Genomic DNA, 11,992 nt, shown 5'->3' with positions numbered 1-11,992 from the left:
CTAGTAGTATATTTAGTCATAAATTTGGTCATTAATTTAGTCATTGATTTAGTCATTAATTGCCATAATTAATGACCAAATACACAACAAAATATACTACTATATAATCACCCAAGAAAACCAATTAATGACCAAAATGTTAATCGTGTTATAAGATACTGTAAATTAGCTACTAATATGTATATATATGCAAATTTTAGTCATCATTTGAAACCAATTAATGACCAAATAAATATGACTAAATTTTGGTCGTGTTATAAGATATTATAAATTAGCTACTAATAGTCGTATATATGAAAATTTTAGTTGTCATTTGTAATCACAAATTTACCATTTACAGTAGTCATTTATATTTTTTTAGTAACTTCATATTATCTATATAAGTGACTGATTTAGTTGTTTATATTCATTTCATTTACTTTCATTAATAATCATTATAAACAACTAATTTAGTCATTGTATATTCACTTTATTTATATTCATTATTAATCAATATAAGCTACTAATTTAGTAGTTTTATATTTATTTTATGTGTTTATTATTAATCAACATAAATGAATTAGTATGATTTTGTGACTATATTAAAAAAATATCATACAATATTCATGCCCATATAATATGAAAACACACAACATAAATGTTCACACTAAAGTTTAATTGTCTCTTTAATTAAAATGGCCATGACCAATTAAAAAATGTTAAATAGTACAAGAGGTGAAAAGAAAGTGACTAAGCATGATCTTAAGTTTTCGAAATCTAGAACTTTACAATGTGAAAGCATCAGAATGATGCAACTAACCTGTCACTCAATTTCCTACTTAACCCAACAAAGGGATGGGATATATAGAAATTAAAAATGTCAAACATTTGTGTACCAAATCTAACAGTAAAACATAACTCTCTTGACATTTTCTTTCAGATCTAGTAAGGGTCGAACACTTGTTCCTGTAGGTACACGAGTGCTCTGAGAACCTGAACTAGTTGGAGTCATGTGACTACTAGGAACACCACTAGATAAGGAACCATTGTTTGATGTTTTTGACTCCATATAAAACTGAGCCCAAAATGTAGCCAGACGGGTATAATACGCTTGGGGTACTTGTACATAATAACAAATAAAATATATGTCAAGGAAAATCCCCAAATATATGAACCAAGTATATATTTATGATTTAGCATTGGAGACCTACCTATAGAAATTAAGCATGTGCATCTCACATATCTACCACAAACCAATCGATACAAGTCAATAGGAACCCAATAAAATATACAAGGCATTAATATTTTTCTAAATTTGTTTCAATTTAAGAACAAAAACCAACTCCCAATTTTCAACTAGATGAGCACAAACATCATTTTTTCGAAACAAAAAAACAATCATTGCTCAAGAACTAACATTATTTCAAATATTAATTAATATTTACCTTAAAACCAACTACAACTACATATCTATTTATATTTTACATCTATAACTTTCAACTCTTATCCTATTGCTTAAACATGAATTTTGCAACCTGAAACTATAAAATTTTCAATATATAACTCAAAAACCAATAAGCAAAGTAAAAGTCCAAACTGATAAGAAACACACTAAAAGTGAATTATAAGATTTTGAAAATAGGTTATCTAATCTACACAATGCATTAGGGGTAAAGGGGATGAGGTAGAAATCTACGTGTAACATAGATTGTTGGTTAAGGACTACAATCCATCAGTTGTGAATTTGTTTTCATCCCAAAGAACATGATAATGGGCAGATCTATTAGTTCCCTATAAACATCATAAACAGAGATTGATTAATCTTCCAGTCAACATGTTCATTTCTGCTAAGTTGGACAACATAATAACATCTTACCCTCAGAAGATATCAACCTATTATCCAACCAAATGGAAAATGAAATATCAATGGTTCCTGAGCACCAACATCACTGCAGAGGTAAAAGTCAAATTTTGTTGGATGGAAAATTTTGGAGTCAACTATAGTGCCCAACATATCATCAAAAAGGACCATAATCACTAGCTCTTCTGTAAAATAAAAGGAATCTTACAATATAATTATGATCAATAGAGGACTATCATACACAATATGTGACAATTGATAGTTGTGTATTCCATAACAATTATCTTTTGATCTGGAAATATGTTTCTACTCTTGTCTGTAGCATTTCAATCTCGATGGTTGTTTGCAAAGAGCCTTGTATGGTGACATTTTTGAACCACCACAAAAGTAACTAGAGGTTGATAATTTGGTGCAAGAGATGTAGAGGTCTAGAATTACCACCACAAAGATTCAACTCACTGCATGGATATAGTCGTTTCAAGATGGATAAGATGGATACAAGGATAATCCCACAATTAGAAAAAAAATGGATTTTAAACCATGAATTTTGAATGTAACATTGTAAGGGTTCTCTTATAGTTATAGATAAACAATGACTTTGTACAAAATAAGGCATAACAAGGATTTTAAGATGATCTTCCTCAAACTAAAAACAATGAAATTTGATAATTTGCAAAAAGTAACCTTAAAAGCATAATTATCTTTATGCATATCCCCAACCTTATGAAGGCACTTATTTCTCTCTAGGCACTGAAGCCAATCAATACTCTTATTGATCCTATAGTGAAAAAGTATGGTGCTTCCATTAATTACATATGGAATTTAGGGGTTCTTTTCCTCCCATTTTTTCACAAATTATAGTGCATGGTTCTTTGTTCATTATTTTGGATGGCGCATGAGCATGTAATCATATAGACCCTGCGTAAACAAATATGTTATTGTGCTAGGAAAGTTGGATGGTTTGGAAAGACACTAGTAGTTCTAACAATGACAACTTAACGACTAACAATTAACTATGCTCATGAAAGCTGACAAATTTTTAAAAACCTTTATCTCTACAAACTTTATCCTTTTTTATTTCATCTCTACATAAGGAAACAAAATTTCAAGTCATTATACCTTGTCTCAGTATGAGTTATAGACTTTTTTGTCATAGGTTCCACAATTATGCCCTCACCTGCAGGGAGTATTATATAATTCTTAGATTTCCCAAACATAAATTATTAAATTATCTTGCAATAATTCAAGAAAATAATAAGTGATACATATCTAAAATTCCATGAAGACTTACATGTATTTTAGATGGGTGGACTCATAAAAGTATCCATAATTGATGAAAAAAATGCATGACTAGAAAAACTTTGTGGAAGGGAAATTGATACCTCAACCTAGTTAGTTTTGTCTATAAAAATCATCTTTTGAATATCCACATAAATCAAATTTCAACTTCCAAAGAAATTCAAATATTCAGAAAAGGTGGCATACCTTGGTTATTTGGAAACTTTGTATTTAACTCTGTTGTCATCCTAGTCATGAGAAACTGCTCAATAGATCCTAGAAACCTTTCTAAACTTCCCATGTGTAAAAATCCATTCCCATCCAAACCACCTCCATTACAGGTAGTGAATTGTGCATCCAGTGGCATTGGTGGGCTAGAGGAGAACACTCCAATAATAGGCACTACAAAATCTTGATTAAAGCTCATGTTTCTCATGGATGAGACATCCAATGAGGATGGTTGTATGAACATGGGAACTTCCATAACCCTTTCAAATTGATTGCTATAAACAATTGGGTCAGTTTTCAATTGGTTGCTTCAAATGCAGGGCATAAAAAACATTGGATTGCATAAACGTGTACATACTAAGAACAAGAATGTAAGCTAGCTTTGAAATCTTACTTTCCAAAATTTTCAAGTGAAAAATGTATGATCTGGTGTGTAAGTTGAGTAGAGAGCCCAACAGAGACAACATAATGTTGCTTGCTTGTTTGAAGTTGTGGTTGTTGAATATCTAGTGAGTATGAGTACAATATTTCAATAAGATTCTCAACACATTAGTTTCTATATCATTAAAATTTTGTGAGAAATACATTGAATACAGCGAAACAACTATGAAAGTTAGTTCCATGCCAATTATGAAAAGCTAGTTCCATGCCAAATCCTTTAAGAGATGCTCACATTGAGAAGTTTGGAGAACAAGAAAGTATTGTTGTTCCAAATATTAATTCTAAAACTCCTTTCTTCCCTTCCTAGGGTTTCATCCCCAAATGTAATTCATGTGGATTCCTTGACACCCATAGAAGAAAAATGTGTTCCTTCTCATGATGTCTCGTCTGATAACTTTGGATACAAGTATCTTTACCAATTAAGGTAGAAATGGCCCAAACATGATATGAAAAAGAAATACAATGTGATGAATCATCACAATGTATGTTGGTTACAAACACAATAATAGTGAATTCCATGCATGCAGCCATTAGTTGTAAGAGAGAATATGGATGGCTAGTTAGTGTTATACAACATGTCTAACTTGTAAAATGTATTTTAAACACAATAAACACCTCTCTTTAATATGTACTTCATAATCCATAATCTTATTTTTCTTGATTTAAATGGTTAAGGAGCACTTCAAGAGATATACTAACTTGCAACCTCACATTGATTTTAAACAACAAACATTATTGATTATTGACTATAAATTTGTGATACTCACTTCAATAACCATTGATTAAACACATAATATTGGAAGATACATATTCATATATTTTACGGTGTTCAAATGTATTTCTGAGGAATTTTCTTCTCAAGGTTTACTGTTTGAACAATTGATGGTATTCACGGTGCAGGTTTTCCTAAATCACAGTATTATATGTAGAATGGACATGATTTTCAGACATCGATCACAATTGTATCAGTGTGAACATAATTGTAATTTAGGCGTTCAAAGTTTTGACTAAGAAGAATTTGTTAAACACCGTGGGCATTAATTCTAAAACAATTTGCTATTATTCTTCATCCTATAGTATTAGATGAGAGATCTAGGGTCCCAACTTGTGTTAGACTAAGGTGCCATAAATGGACATGTTCCTCATTCTCATGTTATCCATGATGATGAACCAACACATAGATGGTTAAATTTTACATTATCGTGGACAAGTTCCTCATTCTCATGTTATCCATGATGATGAACCAACACATAGATGGTTAAATTTATGTTATTTGACCTTAATCTACCTGCTGAGATGGTATGTAGTTTTTCATATATTGCATATTACTGCAACTTCCTAAGCAGCAACAAAATTATTTTAGGAGGTAAAATGGCTTTTATTTTTTTATTGAATTTTACTACTGCAATGTAGGTTAAATGTGTTGAGGTGTTCAAAGAGTTTTATCAAACAAAAACTAAACATCAGGATCTTATGTGGATATATTTTTTGGGAACCTATAATATTATTGGGAAGTTTGATCCTAAGCTAGTGGAACTTATTGTGACAACTTACTAGGTCTTGTAATTTTGCATTGTTGGTTGTCCCGACTTTTGGATTTTTATTCTTTATTAGTGATACTTACTTTTAAGTTTAAATGTGCAATAAAAATATGTGGTTTATAGAATGATCAAATATAATACTTGATAGCTAAAATGTTGTATTTTGTTGTTGCTTTTCAATTTGTCATCTATGAATTCACTAACATTTTGTTATGATACTATTGAAAACTTATTGCATCGCAATGATCCTTCAGGCATCTGCACTTTTGTTGTTCAATGCGTCAAAGAGGCTAAGTTACTATGAAATCAAGTCTCAGTTGAATTTAACCGATGAAGATATTTTCAGGTTGTTGCACTCCCTTGCATGTGCAAAATAAAAAAATCCTCAATAAAGAACCAAACACAAAAATTGTGGCACAAACAAATTATTTTGAATTCAACAGAAAATTTACCGACAAAATGAGGAGAATAAATGTTTGAGTTCTAATGCAATAAAAATATTGGCATCAGTTTTCTCATTTAAAAACAAATGATTATGATCAAGGTTCACACATTTTTTCCTTTTCTATTTGATTGCAGATTCCTCTTCCACCAGTGGATGAGAAGAAAAAAGTTATTGAGGATGTAGATAAATATTGACGTTATGATATTGATGCATCAATTGCAAGAATCATGAAGAGCCTAAAAGTTTTATCTCACCATCAACTAGTGATGGAGTGCGTTGAGCAACTCGGACGGATGTTCAAGGTACATCCTGTGTAGGATGATACATTTAGTTAGCATAGCATCAAGTGAGATAAATGAATAACTCTATTTCCAAAATAAATTTTCCTACTGGTTGACTAATTGAAACAAACTTATGTTGATCAACCTGATTTCAAGGAAATCAAGAAGATAATTGAAGATCTAATTACAAGGGAATACTTGGAGAGGGACAAATATAATCCTAATATGTTCAGATATTTGGCTTGAACTACTAGTGTGATGTTGTTTCTACAAGATTTTTTAAGCTTGATTCATGCGGCAATTCATATATTGACTTGCTCCTAGGTGCTTGTATTTATACTATATAGTGCTTCCAATGTTGGCGATGAGCTTATTACAAAGCATCACTGCTCACTCAAACGTTGAAGGTTTTAGAGCTCCTCAGAAATGGGTTTGGACGCCATGAGGGTTTCCACAGAAGGATATCGTGAAACTTCATTGTTTGTTGATATGGTCACTGAGCATTTCATTTTTTTATTTGGATGGTTGGTAAACAAGCATGTGGTGTAGGTGGAACTTGGACATGTTTCCCCTTTGTTGAAATAGTGAAGGATGCAGTGTCGACAATTCCCAAGTTATTTAGTGAATGTTTAACTTGAAGGTAAGATTAACTCTCTCTCTTCAATACCTCTTGAAAGCTTCTAGCTTAGGAAAATATCACGAGCTTGTTCACTCGTGATTTTACCATCCCTGGTGTCCACCTCAAAGTAAACCTTGGTATACTTTTGAGCATCATACTACATCATCCTTGGCAGGGACAGTTGGGTGTTTCCTCCCCGGCTTGAAGTTATTGCACCAAGTCCAATAGATAAAGGCACAATTGATGTGCTCTGTGATTTATCTAGTTGATTGTGCTTAGCCAGAGTTGGAGCAGGTGCAGTTGGTTCTCGTACAAGAGCCATAGAAGATGAAACATTGTTGATTGAATACAGTGGTTGGGAAGCTACAATCTATTTAGATTGAGAGGGGGTAGCAGAAGAAACATCTCCACAAAACATTGAAAATGAAGAAAAACCATTTCCATCAGCAAACATGCCTTTAACATCACTTAGTCCTACAGGCAAGATGCATTTGATGTTATCTTGCAAGGGTTTTGATGGTACTGATGGAATTAACCCTTCTTGAAATGTTGAACTTGCTTTCCTAAGACCATCTTTCTTGAGTGACAAGGGAGCATTTCCCCCTAATTTTAACACCCTATGCGACAGAAACATTGCTAATAGGTCCAACAGAAGTTGGTCTAGTAATCCTTGACCTAACCACTCTACTAAACCACTAGACTTTTCCAAACCACTAGAAATTCATGGCCACTGACCTGTTGTACCAACTCTAATAATTCCCATGGAAACTCCCTGCAAAGGGGTTGGTGTTGGAATAGTCGGTGGAGACACAGACCCTAAAAACTGATTATTCTAGCGTCTAATATGGAAGGTTAAGGTTATTGACCTTTGACCATTGTTGGGGTCCAAGAATTACTTATCATATTTCTCATTACCGATAGGTTGGATGAGAATGTTCATTCTATTCTTTTGCATGGATTTCTGGTCACCTAGAACCGTTATATCTAATTGTGTGGCGAATTTCGTACAGTTCCAGAACCTCTGCTAGTGAGCAGAAACTGATGCCCACTATCTAAGAGGAATTAAAGAGGAAAACTCTTTTGTATAGTCTTCTCATGCCCGTCATGAATCAGTAAGTATTTATTCTCTTGATTAACGCTAGATTCTCATATGGTGTCATCACAAACTTGTAATATTATGCTCTTCAAGGCTTATGATGAAGTCTCTACAAATCTACTAGAGAACCCTGGATATGGCTAGGCGGTGGCAGAATAAATTTCTACTCTCTTATCTCTCACCTCGTTCAGTTCAAGGACCAGTTTGATAGTCAGCAGCATACCCAGTAGCAGAGGCAGAATAATAGTCAGCAGTAGTTTATGTCAATGAAACAACAGTAGATTCAGTTATAAGCATCTACTTCAAGCACATCTTTGACCAAGTAATTTCCCTCGGTAGCTCCGATAACTTGTCCTCTAATAAAAAACCCTTAAAAAAAGAGGGGAAGAAATATTGGGGACCTTCTAGCTAGCTCTCTGAGGGGAATAAATATAGAGTGAGGTACAGTAATTGACTTGACCGACAAAGGAGGAGGAGGTATGAGGTACGTTCCTCCTGTTCATTCCTGTTAAGTATGGGGTAGACTTATATAACTTCACGGGTGGATTTATCTACATAGGTAGCATTATGTTCAATGTTTTGTATACAGCTAATGATAGATAGACTATTCACACGATCATTAATATTTCCAGTAAGTTCGGGGATCACTTCTTCACTCGATGGTTTGGTACCAGAATGATTTGGTACTAGACTAGATGATCGGTAAAGTGGGACAGCAAGCACTCTTTGGGGAGCTTTCTACCCCATTGAAAAAGAATGTTGTCATCTAGATCATACCCGTGAAACCACAAACCACTAACCGAAATCCTACCACCTATATATTGATTGGACCAAAACCAATCGAAGCCATTCAATCGATCGAGAAACCCACTTTGACTCATATCGATTGGGATGCACCAATTCCTACAATCCATGAGACTCTAGTCTGAGCTCCTGAGCAACCCAGCCACTAGCCACTCTTTATATCCTCTAACTCCGACCATGATGCCTAAATATCCCCACTCATATAGGTCTGTGTGGATCATAACCCTATCAAATGTTGGACTAGGCAGGACGGCATGTCCACTAACCCACTAGTTCGAATTAGAGCTTTACTTAGTACCTTATGAATTTGGTGGGCTAGATTTGGTAGTAGTTGGTGGCTTGTTGGGTCTCTATCTTGAAATCAGAATCTCACTCTCGAAAACCAAGCTCCCTCTCCTGAGCATAAGAATCTTCCTCTCTAGCATCCGACTCTTTATTTCGATCACAATAATCTAGAACTACATCACGCCCATCACAATCATAAGAATATTAAGCTCTCTTACAAACATCTGGATCTCGAGAAGCAGGCACGGTATCTGGATTTGTATATGGATATGTGTTTAGGTAAGGTGATGGTCATGTTCACTATGAATCATGAACTGTAGTTGGATCTTTGGATGGGATACAGTTGGAACAAAGAGTGGGGAACTAGATGAGTGAAGTAGGAAGAATGAATGATGCGCAAGATAAGGACCCTCTCGAGACCACATGTGCCAGCTAGCGTAGAGTTTGTTGGGACCATCGAGTAATGAGATCCAAACATCAGGATGCGTGTTATGAAACCAGCTCACAAAAAGATAGAAAAGATAGATCAACGCCTTAGAATTCAACCTCTTCAAGGGGGAAACCTCCTTTACATTACACAAATGAATGATTCTTTGATGATTCAAATGACAAAACCTCCTTTCTATATATAGGAGTCTAAGGAGTCACAATATAACCCAGCCGACCTAATAATAATAATATAAAGGCACAAAAATAACAATAGAGCGATTCTATGGGGCACAGTAATAACAATATGGGGACAATAGGCGCACAACAATATTAATAATGGATATAACTACAATAGTAATGGGGTAATCACTAGTATTATAGGGACCTAACATGCCCCTCTCCTTCAAAAGTGTTGTCCTCAATGCTTGGGTAGTTCTGGATGCTTCTGTATAAAATTCTCATCCTCCCATGTGGAATATTCAACCGATAAGTTCTTCTACTTGATGAGATACTCCGAAATTGATCGATTTCGTAGCTGTGGAGTTCTTGTTTCTGTGACTGCTTCTGGTTCCAATATAATTTTTCCTTCCTCGTCAAGTTTTGGCAATATTTTTTGAACTGGGAGCTTGTCACCTATAACCTTCTTTAAACATGAAACATGGAAAACTGGGTGCACTCGAGAAGCTACAGGAAGCTCCAATTTGTATGCCATAGTACCAATATTTTGCAACACCTTGTACAGACCGTAATACTTTGGTGATAATTTATTATCCTTCTTAACTTGCTTGAGGGACATTTGTTTATATGGTTGTAGCCATAGGAATACCCAATCACCTACATCAAAACTTCTTTCGCTGCGATGTTGATTTGCTTGTTGTTTCATTCTATTCTGCACCAACATGAGGTTATCCTTTAAGAGTTGGAGGACTTGTTGTTGATGCTCGATGTCATGTTCCACTGCTTGAACCTTAGAATTTTCTCTTAAATATGATGTGATGGATGGTGGCTGATATCCATAAAGTGCCATAAATGGGGTCATTTTTGTTGTTGTATGGAAGGAAGTGTTATACCACCATTCAACCAGAGGCAACCATTTGACCTATTGTGTCTATTTATCAGATACAAAGCAATGAAGATATCCTTCCAAACATTTGTTTACTATCTCAGTTTGCCCATCAGATTGAGGATGATAAGATGAGATATGAGCTAACTGAGTACCGAGACAAGAAAATAATTATGTCCAAAAATTTCTAGTGAAAATGGGATCTTTGTCACTTATAATAATCTTTAGGTTTCCATGTAGCTTTTGAATTGTTTCCATAAATGCAATAGAAACTGTACTGGATTTAAATGGATGTGATAATGCACAAAAGTGTGCATACTTGGTAAGTCTGTCAACTACCACCATGATGACACTCTTTCCCTCAGACTTGGGTAAACCTGCGATAGAATCCATTGAAACCTCCTCCCAATGATGGCTTGGAATGGATAAAGGTTGTAATAGACCCGGGGTCTTAACTGTTTCAACTTTATTTTGTTGGCAAACCAAACATTCTACCACAAACTTTTGAATATCTGATTTAAGGCCATCCCAAAAAAATTCCTTCTTAACCCTGTGGTAAGTTTTTAAAAATCCTGAGTGCCCTTCTAAGGGAGAAGTGTGCAATTCCATAAGAATCTTTTGTTTGAGTTGGGAATTCTTACAGAGGTATAAGCGATCTTTGTACCATAACAAATCATTTTTCCAGCTAAATGTATTAGATGTACTGGAATCTTGTTGTAACTTTTGAATAAGTGCCCACACTTCTTCATCATTCTTCCATTCCTCCCTTGCTTCGTTTATCCAATCTGGTTGGATAATAGAAATGGCACACAACAATGCTTCCACATCCTCATCCTTTCTTGAAAGTGCATCTGCCACCACATTTTTCTTCCCTTTTTTGTATATGATTTCAAAGTCATAACCCAACATCTTTGTGACCTACTTGTGTTTCTCTTCAGAGGATAATCTTTGTTCTAAAAAGTATTTAAGGCTATCATGATCCACTTTTACCTTGAAGTGTCTTCCCATTAGGTAGGGTCACCATTTCTTAAGTGCATGTAGTATTTCCAACATTTCCTTCTCATAAATGGCTTTGTGTAAAAACTTTCCCTTTATTAGATGACTTTCAAAAGAAATGGGTCTTTCATCTTGCATTAAAACAACACCAATTCCATTTCCTGAAGCATCACATTCCACAATAAAGGTTTTTGTGAAGTCCGGTGTAGCTAATACCGGTGCTTGGCACATTGCCTCTTTAAGATGTTCGAAGGCCTTTGTTGCTTCTGGAGTCCATGAAAATGCATCTTTCTTCAATAATGTTGTTAGAGGTGCTACTATTCTCCCGTAATTTTTAACAAACTTGCGATAATACCCTGTTAACCCGAGAAATCCTCGCAGATGCTTTATGGATGTGGGGATTTTCCATTCCTTAATGGCTTTAATTTTGCTAAGGTCTATCTTAACTCCTTCATGAGATACAATATGACCCAGATATTCCACCTCTTGTACTCCAAAGAAACATTTGGATATTTTTGCATATAATTGTTTCTCCTCCAATAGTTGTAGCACCCCGTCAACATGTTCAACATGATCCTTCCAAGACTTGCTATAGATTAGTATATCATCAAAAAATACTAACACAAATTTTCTAAGGAAGGGTTTG

At 34.6% G+C, this 11,992-nt stretch overlaps 1 pseudogene; it reads right to left on the bottom strand.

Moving 5' to 3' along the window:
* Positions 1-880: 880 nt before the first annotated feature.
* Positions 881-11,992, bottom strand: part of LOC149202833 (protein argonaute 1B-like) — a 41,033-nt pseudogene continuing 29,921 nt past the window's right edge.

Source organism: Pinus tabuliformis, chromosome 2_1 (genome assembly GCF_031772625.1).
Source record: "Pinus tabuliformis cultivar Carrire ecotype Pingquan chromosome 2_1, CPIR1, whole genome shotgun sequence".
Taxonomy (NCBI): domain Eukaryota; kingdom Viridiplantae; phylum Streptophyta; class Pinopsida; order Pinales; family Pinaceae; genus Pinus; species Pinus tabuliformis.
The sequence above is the reverse complement of the archived record's forward strand: the minus strand, read 5'-3'. Positions and strand labels throughout refer to the sequence as shown.